Genomic DNA, 26,699 nt, shown 5'->3' with positions numbered 1-26,699 from the left:
AAGAGTAGCTGTACAATTCGGCAGGCACGTAAGGCATTTTCAGTTCGCAGCTCTTCCCTTTGGCATTTCCATGGCGCCGAGAGTCTTCACAAAAATCATTCTGGAGGTCACAGCGCACTTGAGGGAAAGAGATATTTTAGTCATCCCTTATCTGGACGACTTCTTAGTAGTGGGCAGATCAAGTCAACTCTGTGCTCTAGCCCTGGCGGACGTCATGGCCAGTCTAAGACGCCTAGGTTGGCTGTTAAATCTGGAGAAGTCAAGGCTGGAACCAAAGAGGGTTCAGTCTTTCCTGGGTCTCATTCTGGACTCGGAAAACCAAACCTGTCTTCTGCCAGAGGAAAAGAAACTGAAGATCAGATCCCTAACATCTCAGATTGTCAGCAATCCGACCATCACCCTGAGGAGTGCAATGTCTCTGTTGGGTACAATGACGTCTTGCATTCCGGCGGTTCAGTGGGCCCAGCACCATTCCAGATGTCTTCAACAGGAGATTCTGGCAGCGGACAGGCGGCTCAAAGGTCGCCTGAATGGGAAAATATCTCTTCCAGATGTTGTGATCAACTCCCTGGACTGGTGGACATCTCCGGTCAACCTATCTTTGGGGGTTCCTTGGACCTTCCAGGTGTCGGATACAATTACAACAGACGCAAGTGCGGAAGGTTGGGGAGCTCACCTAAGGGATCGTTCTGTACAAGGCCTCTGGTCGGACAGCGAGACAAGCCTCTCTTCCAACATGAAAGAGCTGTTGGCAGCCAGAAACGCGCTAAAAGAATTCAGTTCTGTTCTTCAGGGTCCTCACGTCAGGATAATGTCAGACAACAGATCAACAGTCGCCTACATCAATCATCAGGGGGGTACCAGGTCTCTCCCTCTGATGTTAATAGCGGATCAGATCTTCAGGTTTGCCGAGAGTCGGCTGGTTACGCTCTCGGCACTGCATATAAAAGGGGAAGAGAACATAAAGGCCGATTTCTTGAGTCGTCACATCTTGAAACAAGGAGAGTGGGAGTTGAATCCAGCCGTTTTTCAGCAGATTGTGGATCGGTGGGGACAGCCCCAGATAGATCTGTTTGCAAACAGACACAATCGGAAGACCGAAACCTTTTGCTCCCTGAATCCAAAAGAGGGGGCGTTTGCGGTGGACGCGCTGCAGATTCAGTGGGATTTCACTCTAGCTTATGCCTTTCCCCCTTTAGTACTGATCCCTACTATCCTGAGGAAGATCCGAGAGGAACGGGCGAGGGTTATATTGATCGCCCCGTTCTGGCCCAAGAGACCATGGTTCACTTGGATGAAGAGAATGTCCCAAGCAGATCCATGGGTTCTTCCGGACATCCCGGATCTCCTCAGGCAGGGCCCAGTCTGTCATCCCCAAAGAGCGGGCCTGCATTTGACGGCTTGGATTTTGAGAGGTCGCTATTGACGCAAAGGGGGTTTTCTCCAGATCTTGTTACTACCCTTCTAGCAAGTAGAAAGCCGATAACAACTAGAATCTATGGTAGAACCTGGGCTAAGTTCTTGTCTACCTCGGGTCAGTCTGCCAAAGGGAGGGTTCCTATTGAGGCCATACTAGAATTCCTCCAGAAGGGGTTAAACATGGAACTAGCCACCAGTACTCTTAAGGTACAGGTATCGGCTCTGGGGGCACTGTATAATTATGACTTGGCAGCAAATAGATGGATCATTAGATTTATTAAAGCCTGTCATAGATCCAGACCTATTCCTGTTCCAAGAATGCCTCCTTGGGACCTTAATTTAGTTCTGGAAGCATTAACCAAACCTCCCTTCGAGCCCTTAGAGAAGGTTTCAGAAAAAATCTTAACTTTAAAGACTGCGCTATTGGTGGCCCTGACATCAGCTCGTAGAGTCAGTGACTTACACGCACTATCCGTTAACCATCCATTCACTCAAGTATGTATGGATAGAGTAATCTTAAGACCAGACCCGGCCTATCTTCCAAAGGTAGCCTCCAAGTTCCATAGGACGCAAGTAATCACTCTCCCTTCCTTCTATCCTAATCCTAGGGATTCTGAGGAATATAAGCTTTACACCTTAGATGTTAGGAGGGTGTTAGTCCAGTATTTGGAAGTGACAAAAGCCTGGAGAAAGAGTGATGCTTTATTTATATCCTTTCAGGGGGCTAGGAAAGGACTTAAGGTTACAAGGGGGACCATAGCTAGATGGGTCAGGGATACTATTACCTTAGCCTACTCTTCTAGCAATCTGCCGGTTCCTGAGAACCTGAAGGCCCATTCCACCAGAGCGGTAGCTGCTTCCTGGGCTGAGAAGGCGGATGTGCCCATCGACATTATATGTAAGGCGGCAACTTGGTCATCCCCTGCTACATTTTACAAACATTACCGTCTTGACCTTTCCTCTTCTACTGATCTGTCCTTTGGTAGAAGGGTGTTGCAAGCGGTGATCCCTCCCTCTGGTATTTAATCTCTATAAATCTCTCAGGTGGTGCTGTCATGGGAGAAGGGGAAAAGATCCTAGTTACTTACCGGTAACGGGATTTTACAGAGCCCATGACAGCACCCTATTAATTCCCTCCCCTTTATCACTGTGGTGTGCACTTTTTTTAAGGTGTTTAGTACATATGTTGAGGTGGTGGTTATGTATTAACCTGTCTTCGGAGGCCCTCTCATGCTCTGAAACAAAAAACTGATGCGGAGGAGAGGTACCGCCTTTTTATTCAGTAGGTTCCTGTCCTTGGTGGGCGGATACCCTCTGAGGTGGTGCTGTCATGGGCTCTGTAAAATCCCGCTACCGGTAAGTAACTAGGATCTTTCCACTGGTCTAATGTCCATTCCTTGTGTTCTTTAGCCCAAACAAGTCTCTTCTGCTTGTTGCCTGTCCTTAGCAGTGGTTTCCTAGCAGCTATTTTACCATGAAGGCCTGCTGCACAAAGTATCCTCTTAACAGTTGTTGTAGAGATGTGTCTGCTGCTAGAACTCTGTGTGGCATTGACCTGGTCTCTAATCTAAGCTGCTGTTAACCTGTGATTTCTGAGGCTGGTGACTCGGATAAACTTATCCTCAGAAGCAGAGGTGACTCTTGGTCTTCCTTTCCTGGGGCGGTCCTCATGTGAGCCAGTTTCTTTGTAGCACTTGATGGTTTTTGCAACTGCACTTGGGGACACTTTCAAAGTTTTTCCAATTTTTCGGACTGACTGACCTTCATTTCTTAAAGTAATGATGGCCACTCGTTTTTCTTTACTTAGCTGCTTTTTTCTTGCCATAATACAAATTCTAACAGTCTATTCAGTAGGACTATCAGCTGTGTATCCACCAGACTTCTGTACAACACAACTGATGGTCCCAACCCCATTTATAAGGCAAGAAATCCCACTTATTAAACCTGACAGGGCACACCTGTGAAGTGAAAACCATTTCCGGTGACTACCTCTTGAAGCTCATCAAGAGAATGCCAAGAGTGTGCAAAGCAGTCATCAAAGCAATAGGTGGCTACTTTGAAGAACCTAGAATATAAGACATATTTTCAGTTGTTTCACACTTTTTTGTTAAGTATATAATTCCACATGTGTTAATTCATAGTTTTGATGCCTTCAGTGTGAATGTACAATTTTCATAGTCATGAAAATACAGAAAAATGTTTAAATGAGAAGGTGTGTCCAAACTTTTGGTCTGTACTGTATATGTATATATGTATGTATGTATGTGTGTGTGTGTGTGTGTGTGTGTGTGTGTGTATATATATGTATATATATATATATATATATATATATATATATATATATATATATATGTATGTATGTGTATATATATATATATATATATATATATATATATATATATATGTAAATAATTATTTGATCCCTTGCTGTTGTATAAATTAGTTATATTTTTTTGCTCCTACAGACCAGTTAGACGCTCCTACATAGTCTTACATAGTCACCTGTATATAAAAGACTCCTGTCCAGAGACTCAATTAATCAGTCAGACTCTAACCTCTACAACATGGGCAAGACCAAAGAGCTTTCTAAGGATGTCAGGGACAAAATCATAGACCTGCACAGCTGGAATGGGCTACAAAACCATAAGTAAGACGCTGGGTGAGAAGGAGACAACTGTTGGTGCTATAGTAAGAAAATGGAAGAAATACAAAATGACTTTCAATCGACATCGATCTGGGGCACCATGCAAAATCTCACCTCGAGGGGTATCCATGATCATGAGGAAGGTGAGAGATCGGCCTAATACTACACAGGGGGAACTTGTTAATGATCTCAAGGCAGCTGGGACCACAGTCACCAAGAAAACCATTGGTAACACATTACTCCTTAAAGGTTTAAAATCCTGCAGTGCCGGCAAGGTCCCCCTGCTCAAGAAGGCACATGTGCAGGCTCGTCTGAAGTTTGCTAATGAACACCTGGATGATTCTGTGAGTTATTGGGAGAAGATGCTGTGGTCAGATGAGACAAAAATTGAGCTCTTTGGCATTAACTCAACTCGCTGTGTTTGGAGGACGAAGAAGGATGATTACAACTCTAAGAACATCGTCCCAACCGTGAAGCATGGTGGGAAAAACATTATACTTTGGGGAATCTTTTCTGCAAAGGGGACATGACGACTGCACCATACTGAAGGAAAGATGGATGGGGTCATGTATTGTGAGATTTTGGCCAACAACCTCCTTCCCTCAGTAACAGCATTGAAGATGGGTCGTAGCTGAGTCTTCCAGTAGGACAATGACCCAAAACATACATCCAAGGCAACAAAGGAGTGGCTCAAAAAGAAGCACAGTAAGGTCATGGAGTGGCATAGGCAGTCTCCAGACCTTAATCCCATAGAAAACTTATGGAGGGAGTTGAAGCTCCGAGTTGTTGTTGTTGTTATTATTATTATTATTATTAATTTATATAGCGCCATTGATTCCATGGCGCTGTACATAAGAAGGGGTTACATACCAAATACAGATATCACTTACAATAAGCAAACTAACTGATAGAATGGTACGGAGGGAAGAGGACGAGTGAAGAGTTGCCAAGCGACAACCTCAAAATCTTAATGATTTAGAGACGATCTGCAAAGATGAGTGGACCAAAACTCCTCCTGACATGTGCGCAACCCTCATCAACTACAAAAAAACGTCTGACTGCTGTGCTTGCCAACAAGGGTTTTGCCACCAAGTATTAAGTGTTGTTTGCTAGAGGGATCAAATACTTATTTCTCACTGCAAAATGCAAAAAAAATTATCTAATTTATACAATGTGATTTTCTTGATTATTTTTTGGGATATTCTATTTCTCAATGTTAAAATTAACCTACCCATAAAATTATAGACTGTTCATGTCTTTGTCAGTGGGCAAACTTACAAAAACAGCAAGGGATCAAATACTTATTTCCCCCACTGTATATAATGTATAGGATTCTATACAGGTACTATGTATCAATAAGGCTTCTTCTTATGCAGTCTGGTTACACACCCTTGCATCTGGCTTCTCAATCCGGTCATGAAAGTCTCGTACGCCTTTTACTTAACCACCCGGGAGTGCAGGCAGATGCGGCCACCAGGCGCCAGGTGACTATTTTCATTTTGTTACTACTCTGTTTTGGCATTTTGACAATTAAGAAACGAATGATTTCTTTCTAAGTCCTCTACTTCTGGTCTTCTAGAACTTCACGTGTACAATGCAATCAAAATTTCTCTTCCATAGGGTTCGACTCCGATACACCTTGCAGCACAGAATGGTCACACAGCCGTCGTAGGTCTCCTTCTCAGTAAATCTACCTCTCAGCTGCATGTAAAAGACAACAGAGGAAGGACGTGTCTCCACTTAGCAGCTGCCAATGGTCACAATGAGATGATGAGAGCCCTTATTGGACAAGGAGCAGAGATTAATGTGACTGACAAGGTGATTTCCTTTTAATAAAGTGATTTGGACGTCATGCGCTCCTCGGGGGCGGGGCTTGGTGCTTTGGAATGTATTACATTTACACAATTGGTTGAGTATAAAGTCAGATGAGGAACAATATATAAAATTTCCAACTAAATTTTCATGTATATTATCACTCAAATGGTTCCTTCTCAGTACAAATAAAATTATATATATATATATATATATATATATATATAATATTATTTGTACTGAGAAATATATATATAATCTCTTTTGTTTTCAAAGGCCAGATAGACCTAAGAATAAACTTTAAAGAAATTATAAATGTAAGTTATATAAATTTGTGTCTGTTCTTTGGGCAGAACGGGTGGTCTCCTCTGCATTTCGCAGCCAAGTCTGGTTTTTTAGAAACCGTTCGGTTTCTTGTTGAATGTTGTGCCAACCCCACATTGGAGTGTCATGATGGGAAGACAGCAATCCAGTACGCTGCTGGTGACAACCACCAAGATGTAGTGAGTTTCTTACTGAAGAGAAGCCATAATACCCTCAAACTAACCGAAGACAGGAAGGTAATTCTCCTCAAGAGGTGACATGTGGACTGGTGTAGGGCGTGAACCATAAATAGAAGGGGTGCTCTTGTCGGACCCTATTTTGGGCCTTCTAACAGGACTAGAAATATGAGCCAAACCCATTTGTAGACTGCTGTTTCGGGGATCTTGCCCATCATCAGCACAAAGCAGGGTACTGGTCGATTTAAAAGAGAGAGATGTTTTTTGGTTTAGCTTTGAGTATTTCATGAACACACTCTCTCAATTGTCTGTCTACTTTCCATAGTCATATCCAAAAATTCTATGGTCCAATAAGCGATGGCAAAGCTATCAATAGCCTTTCTAAACAAGGTTCCAATGATCTGTATCTCTAACGCTATGGTTTACATGAGCATTCATGAATTTCACTTTTTTTATTTGTTTTACAGTTTGTTTTTGACTTAATGGTTTGTGGGAAGCTGAATAGGAACAGGATTATAGAAGAGTACATACTGAATTCTTCCGCTCCCCTCGACACTGCCGTGAAACTTTCCAGAGCGTTTACCATCACTGCCCTGAAAGAGAAAGAGAGGGCAATCGACCTACTCAATGCTGCCAAGTACACTGAAACAATGGCCACTGAACTTTTGACATTGGCATCTGGTAGTAAAAATGCTGGATACATTCTCCGAGCTATAGACCACCGTGACACCACCATATTGGACTGTTTAATTGAGTGTGAGCAGAAAAATGTGGTTGCCCATCCTGCAGTTCAAAAATACTTGACTGAGGTCTGGTACGGAAATCTAGACTGGTCCTTCTCTTCTTTACCTTCTTAGCTTGCCCTCCAGTTTGGTTTGTGTTCTCTCTACCTCTCAAGCATAGATTTAACAAAATCCCCATCATGAAGTTCATGAGTTACTTGGCATCACACATATTCTTGCTGGTACTCTTCATCATCACCATTGTCTACCCTCCTTTGAATCCAATTTATGAAGGACGCATGATCCCATCTTGGAATGAGTGGTTGCTGCTCACTTGGTTGTCGGGGACATTGGTTTCAGAGCTTACCCATCAAGGTGAAAGGGCAGGTCTTGCCTGGATACGTGTATTTGTCTTGGGATTTTCTGCCGTCGCCTTTTTTTGCCATCTACTTGCATTCTTGTTTACAGATATCGATCGCTTACACTGCCTATTTGCCAGGAACATCTTTCTTAGCATTGCCATGACTCTCTCATTCGTCCAGTTCTTGGAGTTCCTCACCTTCCATCACCTCTTTGGACCATGGGCGATCATTATAAGAGATTTGATCAAGGACCTCACCAGATTTGCTGTAATTCTCGCCTTGTTTCACATGGCCTTCACGATGCAACTATCAGCGGTCTATCAGCCGGTGTATCCAGAATCCAGAGCCAATCAGTCAGTCAACGGAACGAGTGCCAACAAAAATGAGCACGATATCCAGGATCCCATAGACATCACTGTCCTCTTGTTCTTCTCACTCTTTGGCTTGGTGGAACCTGATTGTCTTCCATCGTTGAGCAGGACTCCGCAGTTCACCTTTGTCATCATCCGCTTTGTGTTTGGAGTTTATCTAGTAGTTACTTTAATTGTCCTTATCAATCTCTTGATCGCTATGATGAGTGATACCTACCAACGCATACAAGCTCAATCAGACATGGAATGGAAATTCGGAAGGGCAACTTTAATAAGAGATATGACCAGGAAACCCGGGACACCTTCTCCTTTCAACCTCTTCATCAACCTATTTTACTACATCAAACTGCTATGCAAATATAAAGGTAAGAGCGATAATTAGCAAAAGTCAAAAAGATATTAACTCTGGTTCTGTCAATGTCCTAACGAGGCCACCAAATCAGATGTGATCAGAGTCTTACACTGAGAAATAGTAGAATAGTCAACACTTGTAAGATGAGGACCCAACTCTTGGACAACCCAAAAAGAAGGTTGTCCTATCTTCTGAAAAACATTACAGGTGGTCCACAGATTTCCAAAAGCTCAGTACTTTTGTAGACCCTTTTACGAGCCTTGCCTCATGGTGGAAGGCTCTGTTGTAGCTAAAACTCCTAAATGATATGGCAAGGCTTATTAGAGAGTCCTCATTTGCGGAATTGTCTGTCTGGCTTTCAAGGGAAACATAATCATAAAATGACCCATTGGTTTTATCAGGTTTTTGAGTTACATGTACTGTCAAAAAAAAACCTGTTGGCTATATTTTTTTTCATCTAATGATCTTTATTAAAAAACAAAATTGGTAATCTTGCAATTTTCACATTGGCCACTGGGACTATTTTAGCCTTATACTTCCTGTCTTTCCAGGAAACTTTTTCAGCAGGCTCATTTATCAGAGGCAGGATTTGGCTCTGAACACACAAAATTTTTTGAGGAGTTAAAAAAAACACACTTCTTCCAAGCCGAAACCACTTCAGGAAACTATCCTTTTGGGGGGAGATTTTGGAGTTTTTTGTTTCCTGAAACTGTTCTGAAGAGGTTTTTGGAAGAGTTTTTTTTTCTCCTGAAATGTTCTGTGCAGCCTTTTGATTGGAGAATCCACTTTGATTTCAGAATCCACTTCAAAGAGGTGACATTCACTTTCTTTTTTTCTCCACCAGGTGTTTTTTTTTTTTTTTTTAAAAAAAAAACTTCTTCAGAAAAAAAATATAAAGCTAAATGGAAATCAACTGGAAGATTTTTTTTTCCAAGAGCTTATAAAGCACTTTTTGGAGAGGATCCACTTAAAAAAAATCTATGTGCATAAGGTCTTAAAATGTGTCCCCACTGAGTCTTTTTGCTGAGTTTTTGAAGTGTAAACTCCACATTTTTGATTAGTTTTGTGGTTTTTGCGGAGGAATTTGAAAGAGCTCCTTTTCCAAAAAATTATCAAAAAACTTCATGTGAACATCGCTAATAACAAAGGATCCAGCAATCACAATATGTGATGTCACAGTTCCCCCTCTTTTCACAATGTCCTTTTGCACACGCTCATTAGATGCTTCAATATAAACGTTAGTGGCAGAGTCAGTATATTGTAGCTAATATACATGTGCATTTCCTGAACAGAATGTAAGAGTCTAAAAAGCTCCAGTGGAAAATGTGAAAAATGCAACATAACTTATTTTGTATTTTTTTGTTTTTTTTCCAATAAGGATAATGATATAAAAAAAAGGCCAAAAATGTTTAAGAACTACATGTAACACAAAATCTTGATTCAAAACAATAGGTCATTGTGACGACCCGTGTCTTCACAGTCATTTTCTGATGAATGCTTCCATTTTAAGTCTCCCTACACCAGCTTGGTGGTTTCCACAAGGAGAAACTGGATACCCTTCACATTTTGGCTCTGCGCGCGTCAACTTCTATTCATCTTTTAGCGTCACCTCAACTTTAGAAATGTATTTCTTATTCCTAATTCTATTACAGGTAAGATGTGTTCTTCTAACGCCAGGACTCTAATGAATGAGGAGGATATGGATGGCTTCTCCGACACTCGCTCCATTGACCTCCTTGCCCACTCATCGTTTGGGTGGATACGAACAACTGCCAAGAGGACCATGCAGGTATCACCAGAAGGTAAGTTCTCCACTGTCAACTGAAGTCTCCAAGAAATAAATTGCTGCCTGATGATCTGAGATTGGGACTTATCCTCAATGAGTGGGTCGGAGATATGTCCATCATACTGCTCTTGTGTGCACTTCCAAGTGTCCCGATAAACCATGGTGGAAGCAAAGCTGCTCCGATCCCGGCATTTTCACCCCCTAGATGCCGTGGTCAAAACTGGCTGCAGCATCTAAGCGGTTGGTTCTTCCATTGTCACCTCGCGATGCCGCGTTGAAGTCTAATTCCAGGACATGTAGAGTATGGAATCGAGGAGAGTAGACCCTGTATGAAAGGTTGAAGATGATGTACCCTGACTTCAGGGTAAGATTGGGGAGGAATTAGGGCATGCCAAGCTTGACTTCTCGGCATGTCTCCACCTACTTGACTTCAGAATGGTAATCTGCTTTTGGTGCAGACTGCATTATACCTGCTGTTTTGGCAAAATTAGGCCACCCCCTGGGGCTTAGAAACATAGAAAGAATTGGGGCAGAACTGTATGGATTGGGGCTAGAAAACACCTGACAGGTCTCTAAGTCAGGTGGAAACTCCTTCTAAGATGGTCACTAATCGGCAAACTCTCTATCCAAGTCTTTATAATACTGAGGACACCGAGAACTTTATCCGTAACTTATTGAGTTGTGTTTGGTTTCGGAGCCTGATGAAGGATCTACATATATCGCAATCACTGCGCCAAATAAGTCAATAAATCGCTCGGCTGTGGTGTCAGGTTGCTCTAACCTTTACTGCCTATTACGAGGATTATATAAGCTACAGCCTGGACAAATATGGAAAACTCATGAGCGACGAGTGGAGAGGAATTCCCTATGAGTTTTCAGCAAAGCTTTAAATTATGTGACCCGAGGAGGCAGCAGCACGCCCGGCATCAGCGTCTACGCGATCAGCAGAGATACTTGTCATCTGATTATAATAAGTGATGACACATCGCAGAATTACTGCAGTTAAGCTTTTCATTGAGTTTCCTGTGACTAGTTTGCAAAAATTAAAGAAGCAGTTTTGTTTGTTTTTTTGTTAGAAAGTTTCCCAGACCATAAACTGATCTTAGTTTGTCTCCTTGGACCTCCAGCGATCAGCTGGAAAAAAGCGGAAAGTACTCAAATTGCCCTGCAGTGCCCCCGCAGGGATAATGGAGTATTACACCTTTCTGATTCAGAAATTTTTACAGCCTACTTTCTGCAGTGGCTAATAAGGAAATCCTACGTTGGGTACACGTTCTTTTACTTTCATGCGGAAATGGATTTTATAAAGTACATCTTTTTCTCTTGTCGGGCTTCTGTCCTGAAATGGCAAGATCTTCTTTTGTCCATGCGGTGACGCTACACTTATGATGTGCAATGCAGTGGTGACTATAAATGAATAAATATGAAACTGGTGATCCATCTGATGGATTGTTGACGTTTTTTTGGTTTTAAAATCTTCCTTCACCTGATACTAGAATTGGTGCAAATCGATTTTTTTTGGACCCAATCGGACTCCAACAGAGTAAGAACTGCTTTTTCTTGGTGGACCACCACTCTATTAAGTCCCAAGACCATCCACCCCAAAAAAAAACCTTTTCTTTAGATTAGATGGCCTGGCCTGACATCACATGTCCATCACGCTGCAATGATGATGTTGTGGCAGGACGACTAATCAAAAGAAAAGCTGCGGATGCCGGGAGGTAGAAGACAATTCTTAGGGCTCCTGTCCGGCGACCACAGATTACTGATGTGACCGATAAATTTGGTCCTGCAAATCTGAAGCGCACAAACTCCACTGGTCACCAATGGTTAGTTGTTTTTGGGTGGATGGTCTTGGATTGTAATAGAGTGGGGGACCACCAAGAAAAAGCAGTTCCCACTCGGTTCAGTCTACTCCACATTCCACCTATGATTGTCCACTTATAGGGTGTCAACGGGTTGTGTTTTGGTATTGCAACTTAGTTCTATTACAATTTAGGGGGCTGTGTTGTAATCTCACACAACCAATAGACAATTGTGGAGCTGTTTTGGGGGCAAAAAAAAAAGTCACACTTTTTTTCGATTGAGGTCAATGCCCACATGTAAAACTCCACCTGGCATCTCATGGTTCCATGGCTTGGGTTATACATAGATTTTGCTATTGATTTTGCCCTAGTTTCACTGGGAATTATTCTCCCCAGCCTAATATGGCTGATAACAGAGAATAATAGGTTGCATTCATATGAGCAGTCAAAACACTTTAAGTAGACTCCCCAAACTGCTCAAGTCTTCAGTGCTTCACCAACCCCTTCCGTCCATCCATGGGGCTTCTAGGTGTGTTGGGGCCCACGATCGAGATCATCCTCCATCCCTAATTATACAAATGTTGCCAACTTTGTACATGTATTCCACCCATACTGTTTTTCCATCATTCATGTAAATTTTCTGGAGGTCTTAGCAGATAATACTTAATATTAATGGTGGTCTAGGGTGGTGTATTAGTAATTCTAAGATCCCTGGAGATCTAACATCTGCTTTTCTCATTTCACATCAAAACACTGAGCAGCCACGTACAAAAATTACACCTGGATGGAAAAATGACAGACAGACAGTGTGTGTCCCGGTGCCCAGATGGGGGGTGTCCTGTTGCCCAGACGGGGGGGAGGTGTCCTTAGCTGCCCAGGTGGGGGGGTGTGTCCTTAGCTGCCCAGATGTGGGGTGTGTCCTTAGCTGCCCAGATGTGGGGTGTGTCCTTAGCTGCCCAGACGGGGGGGGTGTCCTTAGGCTGCCCAGACGGGGGGGGGTGTCCTGCTGCCCAGCCCAGATGGGGGTGTGTCCTGCTGCCCAGATGGGGGGGTGTCCTTAGCTGCCCAGACGGGGGGGGTGTCCTTAGCTGCCCAGACGGGGGGGGTGTCCTTAGCTGCCCAGACGGGGGGGGGGTGTCCTTAGCTGCCCAGACGGGGGGGGGGTGTCCTTAGCTGCCCAGACGGGGGGGGGTGTCCTTAGCTGCCCAGACGGGGGGGGGGGTGTCCTTAGCTGCCCAGACGGGGGGGGGGGTGTCCTTAGCTGCCCAGACGGGGGGGGGGGTGTCCTTAGCTGCCCAGACGGGGGGGGGGTGTCCTTAGCTGCCCAGACGGGGGGGGGGTGTCCTTAGCTGCCCAGACGGGGGGGGGTGTCCTTAGCTGCCCAGACGGGGGGGGGGTGTCCTTAGCTGCCCAGACGGGGGGGGGGTGTCCTTAGCTGCCCAGACGGGGGGGGTGTCCTGTTGCCCAGACGGCGGGGGTGTCCTTAGCTGCCCAGACGGGAGGGGGGGTGTCCTGTTGCCCAGATGGGGGGGGTGTCCTTAGCTGCCCAGCCCAGATGGGGGTGTGTCCTGCTGCCCAGGTGGGGGTGTCCTGCTGCCCCACATTTCCCTATGGCTATACACATTGATACATTAGGACACATGAGAACACAGGTATAAATATGGGAATGTATCTAATCCTCTCTCCTTCCTGCAGGTGAGATACACAGAAGCCATCCATTTCCGGGCCCCATACATGTGGATGAGATTATAGACTGGCACGCTGTAGTGGTGCGATTTATATCTCTGAAGGGTCAGACAGATGGAGTGACGAGTCCGGGGAGACCCATCATGCCTCACATCATGGAAACCAACAACAAATCACTGACTGAGCAACAGAATGGACACATTGCACCGTGTAGTCAATAACTCAAGTCCCTCCATCACATTTCCCAAGTTTCCTACACATGGGATGAACATCCTGAAAACAGAGATCCATGAGGCATAGGTCCATCAGCAGGAGAAGCTGTAGCCCATGAAGACAGTTGCCTGCAACATACTTTTCCGCATATAGAGCATTTGCCCCCTCCACATCCTCCTCTGGGACCCCCATCCTACATCCATAAATATGGCGTTGCTCCTCTGCAGATATAACGACTCCCGCTTTTCTGGAAAGGATTTCTACAAGATTTTGGAGGCGTCTGTGTGGATTTTTATGTCTTCATCCAGAAGATCATTTGTGGGGTCAGACCCTGATGTTGGGGAGAGATTGGGCTTATAATCTCCATTCTAGTTGTTGGGTGAGACGACCGCTCATATTCTTCCACCAAACTCCCCCGCCGTGTCTGTATGGAGCTTGTGCACTGGGCACCGTCATGGGGGACAGATAAGGGTCTTCCCCAAACTGTTCCCACAAAGCTGAAGCTACAATTGTCCACAATGTCTTGTGCTGATGATTACGATTTCCTTCCCTGGAGCTGAGGGTCCGCGTCCGCCCCCTGATAACAGCCCATAGCGTTATCCTCCTCCACCATCTGTACAGTGGCACAATGCAGTCAGGGGGTAACGTCCTCCTAGAATCACCAAACCCAGACTCCTCCATCAGACGCCGGATAGAGAAGTGTGATCCGTAGCTGCACAGAACACGTCTCCTCCAGAGTCCAGTGGTGGTGGCTTTACACCACTCCATCCGACGCTCGGCATTGTGCTTGGTGATGTACGGCTGCATGCAGCTGCTCGACCATGAAGCTCCCGGCGGGGGCGCAGGGTTTGTGCTGATACCAGAGGAGGTGTGGACTCTGCAGTTATGGGGTCAGCAGAGCGTTGGTGAGTTTTCTGCCCTCTGTTCCTCAGCACTCGGCCTCCCTGCTCTGTAATATTACGAGGTCTCCACTTCGTGGCTGAGTTGCTGCGGTTCCTTCCACTCCTCAGTAATATCACTCACAGGTGATGGGGGAAGATCCAGGAGATAGAAATGTCATGGACGGACTTGTTACCCCGGTGGCTCCTATCACATGACCGCGCTGGTATCAGGGAGCTGTGCACCACCGGCCGCTGTCACATGGTAGTAACGGCAGACGGCATGGCGGAGGGCCAGAGGTTATACACTGGGGACAGGAGGCTGAATATTATGCACTGGAGACAAGGGGGCAAATGTTATACACCAGGGGGCAATGGGATTGGATGGTATACACTGGGGGGTGAGGGGCCGGATATTGTACATCGGGGGGAGGGGCTTGATGTTATACACCGGAGACAATGGGACTAAGAATGAGAAACCTGAATTAATTTATTAACACGTGCCCTGATACTTTTCTCCACATATTGTATATTGAACTGAATATTCCCGTTTTACTTTTTTACATTTATGGTCTAACATATGGTCAAGTTCAGACAATGCGACTACTATTAAGCCCCCATAGAAGTTGGTCTCATCACATAATATTTAATGCACATTAGCACTTGAATGGACCCGGTACAGACAATTTAGTCTAATTTGATGGATAATGTGATAAACGTACAATTTGCAAATCCCACAATTTCAATATGACGTTGTCTTAACCCTTAAGTGCAGCCACAGGTGGTCACTGCCTGTTGTAAAGTGTAATCCTTCTTCAGCAGAGGCAGCGAGGAGGACGACATGGAGTGGAGGCATCTTCTTTCTCTGCCGGTAATGGGACAAGTCAGTGTTTCTCTGCTCCGGATCTCTTGGCTATCACAGTGCATGGAGTCATAACTAATCGCTTTCAGTTAAAGGGATCGTCCGGTCAGAATATATTGATAGGTCATCGATATCATATTGGTGGTGGCTCTGACACCCACATTACCCCCTTCCCACTCAGCTTTTATTTTCTCTGGCATCTGCCAGTTGCAAACACTTTGGACGAGTTGCACGTCGCAGCTCCATTCAGTCAGTCATGTCCGGGTACTTCAGAACGCTGTCCGTTTTCTTGCATTGGAGCTGCTCTGCAGTCATTGCTGCGACCACACATTGAGCGGAGCTGAGCTTTCCAGCACCATTCAAAGGGTTTACACCCAGTAACAGTCGGAACAAATAACAGCTGATCAGGAAGGGGTTGCCGGTGTTGGACTTCCACTGATGGAGACTCCCTTTAAAGATAGGGAAGCTATTGGACAATAGTGGTAGCAATGCATGCTGGGGAAGCGAGGGAAAGGAAGTTTCTGCACCTATGATGCTGGCAGAATGCTTATGAAGGGGAACCTATAGATCAGAAAGAGTAGATGGCAAATTACAAAATATAAAAGTCGCAGCAGTTTCGGGATTTGATTGGTTTGTGCATGAAAAATATTTTTACCTTGTGGGGGATAAGGGCAACTAGACCCTGCTTTACTACAGGGCAGGGTTTTATGTGAAAAGGACTATGGAAGGACTCGGCTTAGACATATGACAACCTCTGGAAACAAATGGTGGCCTCGGCTGTTGTGTGCCATCTGTCGGCGTTCATCGTGATGGATGGGAAGTCTCCTATAGCAGCCACCTACAATATACATAGGCACACGCTCCCTGTATACCTCAGACACCAGATGAAGCGTTCCTCATCTACAGCTTGGACGACAGAATCTTATGGGAAAAGACATTATTTTGGGATAGTTTTAGAGAAAAGTCATGGATCATTAATGAATGTCATGTCCCCTCCTCTGCCATTGTTTCCCAATGCTCTCGCCTGGCTACCGGAGGGGACACATTACTATTTTTGTAATGAATCAATAAACCGTTGGATATTTTATTTGGCTCGTATATTATACATTTCTGACATGCTAAAAATTAGATGTTTGCAAGGAAAAAGAAGTTATTTGTGGCTCGCTGTGTAACGTTCCTCCGGGGTAAATGAACATTGTGCACTAGATGGGTAAGATGAGACAGGCAGTTCCTGGGGTCTTGTGTCTATCCTGTGTTTTGGGGTCTTCCTCTCCCTTTAAATATGCATACTCTCTCTCTCCATGTGTGCTGTGTAGGCGAGCACTTCCTGCTGTGATGTCAGAGCTGTGCTGTGATGTCAGAGCTGTGCTCTGAGCCAATCAGACGTCTCCACCTTACTCCCTTCTCACAGAATGCAGAGAGGGAGAAGCTGCAGTTGCATCTCTCCTCCATGTCCGTTTACTGTACTCAACTGGACAGATTTTAGCCGCTGAAGATGTTCCTTGAAATTTACAGACAAGGAAAGAGTGACGTCAGACTCCTGAAATCTGAGTGTGATGCTACATTTTCCTAATAGCATATTTTAATCTCATTAATCCATATACCAAGTCTCGGTCATCCAAACACCTATTGTCAGGCACTTGCCACACACTGGATCTTGCATTCAAGTATCCACCAATTCACTATTCGCTTACTTTCACAGTCATCGATCTTGGCAGTCAGCATCCACCAAAACATCGAGACAACCACCCAGCCAGCTACACAAACATCTAGTAGTCACTCATCCATCATGATGACATAATAAAGTTGTGTGAGGTCAATCCGTAATTTCAAAGAGTCCTGAATTTTTTGGAAACAATCCTAATATATTCGGGAATGTCCCAGTCTGAAAAAAATGGGTTTTGTATAACCCTGCCCAAAAATTGATGATCGCCAGTTAGTGTTCCTGCCGGGGAAGGGTTTTGACATCTCATATTTTACCAACAGTGATGGTGGTAAGTAGGTAGAACCAGAATCCTTATTGGGAATAATTGGTGCCAGACTGGATTCACCAATTCAGAACTATTTAAAGCCAGGAGATGGATCAATATCAAACCCAATGAGAAGAAGCCTTGACTCCAAGATCAAACCTGGAACCAGAATTACAGCCGGAGGATCCACACAGGAGACTTGACCACAATCGGGGCTGGAAATGTGAAAGCCACCAACAGAAAAAGCTCAGGAACCAAAGGCAGCATGGAGACATTAAGTTCTGCTTGCCCCACAGTGATGATGTAGCTCCCCGAGGGTTCGGCCGCTACAGGGGTATTGCACCTCTGCCAGAGGTGTGATATCCCACTCCCGGGTAAGGATGGGGTGTGGATCGGGACTCAGTTAGCTGCATGCATCACACACACCCCATTTCCGGGGGACAGCTCAACGGTGCTCCCATTTATATAGTAATGCAGGCACGACAGACCATGTCCCTGGCTGGAGTGGGGAGGGGGGAGGAATACCCAGTGATGTAGGAGCAGGAGGGGACGGTTTCTGGGCATAGGTAGGAGCTCATTGGTTGCTTGTCACCTGAGCTCACACACTAGGGGAAGGTATATAAGGTGGGTACCATCTTGGTTCAAGGAGAAGTAGTACAGTTCAGTCAGTGGAGTGAGAGAAGGAGTTCAGCCAGAGAGGGCTGACAGGGAGCTGTGGCTCAGTCTGGGCCCAGCTCCACGAGGCAGACCTAGGGCGAAGGCCGGAGCCAGAAGAAAGGAACAGAAACAGAAAGGAAAAGGAACAGCAGAGAAAGAGAAGTGCCCAAAGTGTAGAAGGGCCCAGAGACACGAAAGCAGAAGGAACCCTAAGGACCCAGTAGATTGCGGGTGACGGGTTGGCAGAACAGGGTACCGGATCCCAAGTTGGTGGAGGTGACTAATCCTTAACCAAAAACCGGTGGTCGTGATCATTTACTGGTGCGACCCCCCACTACACCTACTAGGAAGGCACACCACATAGGGTCAGGAAAGTGGGCACCCAGCCTTCCCAGGAGAAGATCCGAGGCAGCTGGACAGGAGTAGTGTCACTGGTGGGGCACGGCCGACGAAAGGATAGAAGGGAGTCCTGTGCCACACTCCGGAATTACCTGGGGGTTGATCGAGCCCCCTGCCTGCTGGACGCAGCACGGCTCAGGCGGTCCTACCTGTGCACAAGTGACCTGGATGAGAACTGTGAGTAAAGAACCTGAACTGCAACACCTTGTCTCTGTGCTTTCTCACCGCGTCAGCACTACTAGTACTGGGGCGCCCCGCACCACAACCACCATCATCACTCTACACTGCCCTGAGGCTAAACTCCTCCCGTGGGGAGTTATACTACACTCTGCTGCCCTCACAACATCAGCCTCAGAGGTCTGCTCAGCAGCGGCGGTTCTTATTGACCACAATCCATGGGTGGCGTAGTCGGACATTGCAAAGCACATAATAGACTACCACTGGTCTGACCACCCTGAGCCATGGGACCGGGTCGCCACTACTACCCCCATCATCACACTGAAGCCCGGTTCCGAGTGCCCCACGGCTCAGGGGGCAAGTCAGCTTTGGCGTAGTCGGCAGGATTGCGACCAACCCGCCACAAACGGGTATTGCGTGCCTGAAGAGAAAGAGACTGTTTTATTGAAAGTTGACTGTGTTAAAGGTGGCGCCCGCCCCAGCAGAACGGACGCCATTATGTGCGCGCCAAAAGATAACAGGAAGCCACCTCCCATCGTGGGCCAGGTCCCAGAATTGCGCCAAAGAAGGAGCCCGCCCCCAACAGCCGTGAGTGCGGCTGTAGAGATGTTCATCAACGTGGGGGGGCTGCCCCTGAAAGTGATTGTCAGCAGATGGCCCCAAGACCACCCCCAATGGGGGCGGACAGGGAAGAAAACTGTGGGGCAGGGTGCGGTCTGGATCAGTCTGGACATACCGCACCCGGGAATGGAAGGAGCACCGAACACCACCAGCACCTTGGTCCGTAGCCTGTTGCAGGCTGAACCGCCATGCAGCTTGACAGAATTGCTGGCACAGCTCCCCAGGGACCTGGAGTGTGCGCGAGCTGCGCTGGAGGATTTGGACCGGAGGATGGTCCGGGCGCAGTGGGATGTGTTTGCTGGGTGGAAGGAGGAGTTGGCCCGGCAGCCTGTAACCCACCAGCAGGAGGCGTCACCAGGGCCGAGCAGCACGCCTGCCTCCGAGGGCGGTGAAGGTGGACCGGTGGCCGAGGACGAAGCCGCGGAGGAGGCCACAAAGACCGAGGCAAGTAATGGGGACATCATCACCCTAAGCCCTGAGGCCGCAAGCCTGCCCCCGCCTCCTGTAGCGGGACCCGAAGCCCCTGGAACCGTACCTGCCACCGCGCCTCCGCTACTCCCGGCTAGGCCTCAGGCGGCAAGAGCCGTGGCTACGCCCCGCCCCGCGCCCTTTAACCTCGGGCGCGGTCGAAAGACAGACGTCACAGGCCTGGTCGCAAGGCCTAGTGCACCGGGCGTCACTGCCTCACCAGCGCCCCCTTCCTTGACTGCGCCACTCCCGGGCACGACCGGAAGACCACCGGCCTGGTTGCAAGGCCGAGTGCCCCCGGGCGCTGCTCCCCAACCGGGGCCCCCTGCCATACTACCCCTGGGCGCGGATCTGTTCGCCCAGCACACCGGCCCGGATGGACTGCCCCTGGTATGGCCGGCCGACCTGATCAGCAGCCGCCCATGGAGAGACCAGCCCCCGCGTGAACCCCTGATACCGGCTCCGGAGCCCAGAAAGATAACCCATCCCCCCGCTGGAGGACGCCCAGTTCGAGTGGGACCCCACTGGAGAAAACCTGATGGGGTTCACTCAGGAAACCTGGGCGGACGCAGCCCGTCGACTGGTGTCCTGCCGCCAGCAGTTGGCGACATTTGAGAGGGAGCGGCGGGAGCGGCTTATCAGGGAGGAGCGGCTCCAAGCACGGAGTGCGGAGCAAAAGAGGAGAGCCCGACAGGACCCCCAAGCCGCCCGCAGTCCCCAAGCCACCGGGACCGTGGTGAAGTTTCAAATGGAGCACGGCTGGGGCTTCATCAGAGATCCTGAGACCACAGACGACATCTTTGTGACCCGAAGGGACGTCGAGAGCCACCTGCCAGAGGGACATCACGGACGAGATCTGTACCCTGGTGACGTGGTCACCTACACCCGGCACAACGGCGCAAAGGGGTTGTACGCCCTCCGCGTCCACCGGCTCACAGAGGAGGAGCTGTAATACCACTACGGAGAGAGTCAAGAGGGTCCGGACGGGCCAGAAGATTACCCGGAGGAACAAGGCGCATACGGAGGACACCGTCAGTAGTAAGGAGGAGAAAATGTGCCTATGTAAATAGTTACCCGTCAGCGTATAAGGACTGTTGTGGGACTGTTTCCACTGAGAGTGTGGTCCCCGTTGGGACTGTTACCTGTCGAAGTTGCCGCCTTTCCTAAATCAGGCTGAGGACTGAGAACAGCCATCCCTCTTTCTTAATCTGGCTGGGGACTGAGAACAGCCGTTCCCTTCCCAAACTGGCCGAGGACTGAGAGCGGCCGTCCCTGTAAATAGTTGCGCTTCCTAAAGCGCCCCCTACTGGTTTTATAAAAAAACTGCAACGTCTACCTCGGGACACAGAGTCCCTCACGTTTAAAAGTTTGCTGACGTTTTTGCACTTAAAAGAAAAATTAACACCCGGTCGCAAGTTGCACCGCGGCCAGGATCCAAGAATATCTTTTACTTAAAAATGTTTTATATGGAAAAGTTTTATATGCTGCTAGGTGATAATACAAATGTTTTATATGATGTTTTATATGACAAAAGAGTTCCGGTAGTATTGACAATATCTAATGAAAGAAAATTGTTGAAAAAGAGGAAAGTGTTTCCCATAAAGGGAGTTGAACAATGTCGTCCGTTTTCTAATGTAGAAATGTTTTGAAAAAGTTTTGCATGTCTGGTAATCAAGTGTCTTTACTCTTTTCCAGCCTGAGGACGTGCTGTGGTTTACCAGGGGGGAATGTAGCGCCCCGAGGGTTCGGCCGCTACAGGGGTATTGCACCTCTGCCAGAGGTGTGATATTCCACTCCCGGGTAAGGATGGGGTGTGGACCGGGACTCAGTTAGCTGCATGCATCACACACACCCCATTTCCGGGGGACAGCTCAACGGTGCTCCCATTTATATAGTAATGCAGGCACAACAGACCATGTCCCTGGCTGGAGTGGGGAGGGGGGAGGAATACCCAGTGATGTAGGAGCAGGAGGGGACGGTTTCTGGGCATAGGTAGGAGCTCATTGGTTGCTTGTCACCTGAGCTCACACACTAGGGGAAGGTATATAAGATGGGCACCATCTTGGTTCAAGGAGAAGAAGTTCAGTTCAGTCAGTGGAGTGAGAGAAGGAGTTCAGCCAGAGAGGGCTGACAGGGAGCTGTGGCTCAGTCTGGGCCCAGCTCCACGAGGCAGGCCTAGGGTGGAGGCCGGAGCCAGCAGAAAGGAACAGAAACAGAAAGGAACAGCGAAGAAAGAGAAGTACCCAAAGTGTAGAAGGGCCCAGAGACACGAAGGCAGAAGGAACCCTAAGGACCCAGGAGATTGCGGGTGACTGGTTGGCAGAACAGGGTACCGGATCCCAAGTTGGTGGAGGTGACTAATCCTTAACCAAAAACCGGTGGTCGTGATCATTTACTGGTGCAACCCCCCACTACACCTACTAGGAAGGCACACCACATAGAGTCAGGAAAGTGGGCACCCAGCCCTCCCAGGAGAAGATCTGAGGCAGCTGGACAGGAGTAGTGTCACTGGTGGGGCACGGCCGACGAAAGGATAGAAGGGAGTCCTGTGCCACACTCCGGAATTACCTGGGGTTGATCGAGCCCTCTGCCTGGTGGACGCAGCACGGCTCTGACGGTACTACCTGTGCACAAGTGACCTGGATGAGAACTGTGAGTAAAGAACCTGAACTGCAACACCTTGTCTCTGTGCTTTCTCACCACGTCAGCACTACTAGTACTGGGGCGCCCCGCACCACAACCACCATCATCACTCTACACTGCCCTGAAGCTAAACTCCTCCCATGGGGAGTTATACTACACTCTGCTGCCCTCACAACATCAGCCTCAGAGGTCTGCTCAGCAGCGGCGGTTCTTATTGACCACAATCCACGGGTGGCGTAGTCGGACACTGCAAAGCACATAATAGACTACCACTGGTCTGACCACCCTGAGCCACGGGACCGGGTCGCCACTACTACCCCCATCATCACACTGAAGCCCGGTTCCGAGTGCCCCACGACCCAGGGGGGCAAGTCAATGATATCAGGTCATGTAATTTTTTTTGCCAGTACGAGACACATAGATTTATCCCAAACACACGTCTGGCTTTATAAGGAAATTTCAACTTAAATTTTCACGAAAAGTTGTTTTGCTATTTCTAAACTACTACTATACTTACCAAGCCGTATTACCGTGACGAGAAGATGTCTGCACCATCAGCGACGAGGCGCAGGCAATGGGATGCAGTGACGTCATTGTGCTGTCTTTGTTGGGTCGCGTACATCTTCAGCTTGTTCCCAGTTTCCCATAAGCTCCAAACCAGCCTGTGGTCTACAAGACAAAAAATTGGGGAAGGGAATCGATGGTTCTCTGCCCATGTTCTTTGCTATATCAGTATCTTGAAGACATTGCTCACTGGGGCAACACGCAAAAAAAATCTTGGGCATGTCCCCCAGTGGTCCTGTGCGTCCCCCTGAGATCACAGTCCTCATAGCAACTACTATAACTGCTGCCATGGTAGATACGCCAATGAACTTTGCTAGTTCCTCAAAACTTCACCTCAAGTTTACTATGGGGCAGATGGGTGAAAAATGGTAGGGAGGCTTGGAAACATTGTCACACACTGATGTCTATATTTTAGTCAACTGGATCAAGGCTGACACTTATCTCAAGTCATGAAGGATTAACTTACTGGATCAAAATAAAACCTAATGGTTTCAAAAACGCCTCAATGAGAGGCATTTCAAGGCAGATTATCAGACACAATAGAAATTTGACAAACCCAAAAAGTACCACTGCAGTCAATGGCGGAATTCAATTGTACCAGTATGGACATAATCTTACGAAAGGGTGAAGAACCCAATTTCCATCTTGCCTACTCGTATTTCTAGATTATATAGAAGATGGTGCCATCTAAGAGCCAAAACAAATAGCTGATGGAAAAAGAGCAACTTCTACTTTGGCAGAGTAAACTTGACCATGTAATGAACGGACACCATTTAATGGAGCAGTAGAAACGAGAGGCTACACAGAGCTTGACCCGACCACATCAGCTGATTGATGAGGGTTTACAGGAGTCAGACCTGTAATGATCAGATGATGGGAGATAACTTCTAAGAAGAGATGTCCAGTAATAGTCTTTCATCTTACAGAGTCAACCGTGTAATTTTACGAGCTAAGGTACACTCTCGTATCCAGAAAGATGTTGGCCAACACTATGGTGCTTTTTAAGCTCAAAAAGTGGCATCGTTTGATGACATTTCCTTTGCAATTTTTTCTCTATTTTTGGAAACCTTTAATGAACGAGCTCCCACCTTATGGGCTTTATGCATCTCGACTTCACGAAATCAACACAAGAAGCTCCTAAAATCTCCATAATCACCCCAGTGTGAATGGAAGATCTTTTATCTCGTCCTTGGCTCCTGGGTCTGTGACCATACATGGAGAAGTGGAATAATCCGGGATGTCATCATATGAGAGGCTGGGAATAATGGAGGCAATGGCCTTTCCATAGACTTTCAACAAACCGTCCTGCCAATAAATGTTTCTTTTTACAGAACGCTGGAGGACGCTTCAGAAACAAGATGCCTTTTGGCCTCTAGATGAAAATGTCTATTTTTTTCTCTCCGTTGCTTACAGATGACTGACTGCAGCTGGCAAGCCTAAATTCTACAAATCCGGGTTTTGTTATCATAGTCAGCGAACGAGTCACCTCTTATCCTCTGTCATGTATCAAGCTCGACATCGAGAGTACAGAAAAAGGAGTTTTCTGCTCTTATTACAAAATGGCAATTGTCCTGGAGGGAAAAATGATGGAGTCTACAACGAAAAACTCCTTGTACAGAACAGAAAGTATCTCTTTATCTGATGCATCTTCTTACAGGTTATTCCTGGGGATTATTCCTGGGGATGGAAGATGCCCAGGTTATACCAGCTGTACATATAAAATTATATACAGGAGATATCCAGGTTATACCAGCTGTACATATATAATTATATACATGAGATAACCAGGTTATACCAGCTGTACATGAGGCGCCCCCTGGGCCGTGGGGTACTCGGTAGCCAGGCCGGTCGATGCTGGGGGATGTCACAGTGGCAGTGACCCGGTCCGTGACCCAGGGTGGTCATTAAAAGGGGAAAAGTAAAAGGGGAATAAAGTTTTTATACATAATGTTCGTGACGCCACCTGTGGTATGCGGCTATATGGAGCCGCCGCTGAGGTGCAGATCCTCTGGAGCTGATGGTGACACAGCAGAGTTGGTTCAGCTCTCCACAGGCAGAGCTAAGCTCCAGGGCAGTGCAGTGATGATTGATGAGGTAGATGTTGCTGTGAAGTGTAGTGCATGGGATGGTGCAGATAATAATTCTAGGACACAGTGGGGTGCAGTCTTCAAGGTTTACTCACAGTTGTTGAACTCCAGGTTCCCAGTACCAGGGTAACTTCCCACGCCGTCCAGTGTTTACCAAGGCAGGGGTTCAGCAAACTCCCAGGTGTTTCAGGAGTACATAACGGGACCCCATTCTGTGTGCCTTCCTCGGTCGTCTTCCTGCGCTGGCTCTCACCCTCCTGCTCTGCACCTCACAACCAGTGTCCCAAGCCGGTAACCTCGGATTTTGGCGGGCAAGCTGCAGTCCCCTGAATCCTATGTGGCTACCTTTTTAGCGATGTAGTTGCGGTTGTGAGCAACTGCACCCTGAAAGTACAGAAGCCTCCGGTTTCTAGCTGAGCCTTGTAGTTTTCCACTAGTTAGGGGCCGGTGCCCTTTGCGGACTGATCCCTCCACGTTCCTGTAGATTCGGGCGCAAAGGTGGCTTCCTGAACTTCCCGTGCCCCTGGGATCCCCTCACTTCTGGAGCCTTCCTCTGCTCCCCTCCTCGTCCTGCCAGTCCTCCTGGGCCTCTCACTAGGCCCGCTCCTCTGAGCAGAGCTCCTGTAGAGCTCCTGCTCCTACTCCTTCTCCTCAGGCTGTCTTCTCTGACTGGACTCTCTCTCCCAAGATGGTTCCCCTTTTTATATACTCCTACTGAAGTGCTCCCATGTACTTCTTCCTCCACCCACATCCACTACATGGTTCCACCCTCCAGCCAGGGACCAGGGACTGTGCTCTCCCTTAGGAGCAATCTCGCCCTTCCCTCTGAAGTGGAGTGTAATGGATGCAAGTGTGTGGGTCCCGGGTAGTACTCCATCCTTACCTGAGAGTGGGGTACCACACCTCTGGGTGAGATGCAGTACCTCTGTGGCGACTGAACCCGCAGGGGCGCCACATACATATATACTTATATACAGGAGATACCCATTTTATACCACCTATACATATATACTTATATACAGGAGATAACCAGGTTATACCACCTATACATATATACTTATATACAGGAGATGCCCAGGTTATACCAGCTGTACATATATAATTATATACAGGAGATGCCCAGGTTATACCAGCTGTACATATACTGCAGAGGGGTGTATTTACTGCAGGGCGGTATAATTACTGAAGGGGGTGTTTTTACTGCAGGGGGATATAATTACTGCAGGTGGGGTGTAATTGTGGCGCCCCTGAGGGTTCAGTCGCCACAGAGGTACTGCACCTCACCCAGAGGTGTGGTGTCTCCTTCTCTCAGATAAGGAGGGAGTGCTGCCCGGAACCCCAACATTCACATTCAACACTACACTGCTCCAGGTCGGCTGGAAGGGCAACATGCATGTGCGCAGCTGCTGAGCCCTGTCCCTGGCTGGAGTGGGGGGACCCCAGAGGTAGGGGGAACTAGTAGTGGTTGCGGGTGGAGGAAGAAGTTTGAGGGAGCACTATAGAAGGAGGTATATAAAGGGAAGCCATCTTAGGGTGGCGGGTTAGTAGGTGAGTCAGTGGAGAACAGTCAGGGAGCAGAGTATCCTTAGGAGCTCTGCTCCACAAGTAGGTCCCAGTCCTAGAGGCCCAGGTGGGGAGCAGAGGAGTAGGCTCCGTTCTAAGAAGGGATCCTAGGGGGTACCGCGAGTGCACCTGTACGCC

The 26,699-nt window shown here is 47.4% G+C and overlaps 1 pseudogene; it reads left to right on the top strand.

Annotated features, from left to right (window-relative positions):
* LOC141266071 (uncharacterized) overlaps positions 1 to 14,970 on the top strand; it is a 77,189-nt pseudogene extending 62,219 nt beyond the window's left edge.
* Positions 14,971 to 26,699: the final 11,729 nt, after the last annotated feature.

Source organism: Phyllobates terribilis, unplaced genomic scaffold, assembly GCF_046119375.1.
Source record: "Phyllobates terribilis strain yellow unplaced genomic scaffold, ASM4611937v1 Scaffold_4__5_contigs__length_816908805, whole genome shotgun sequence".
NCBI lineage: Eukaryota > Metazoa > Chordata > Amphibia > Anura > Dendrobatidae > Phyllobates > Phyllobates terribilis.
The sequence above is the reverse complement of the archived record's forward strand: the minus strand, read 5'-3'. Positions and strand labels throughout refer to the sequence as shown.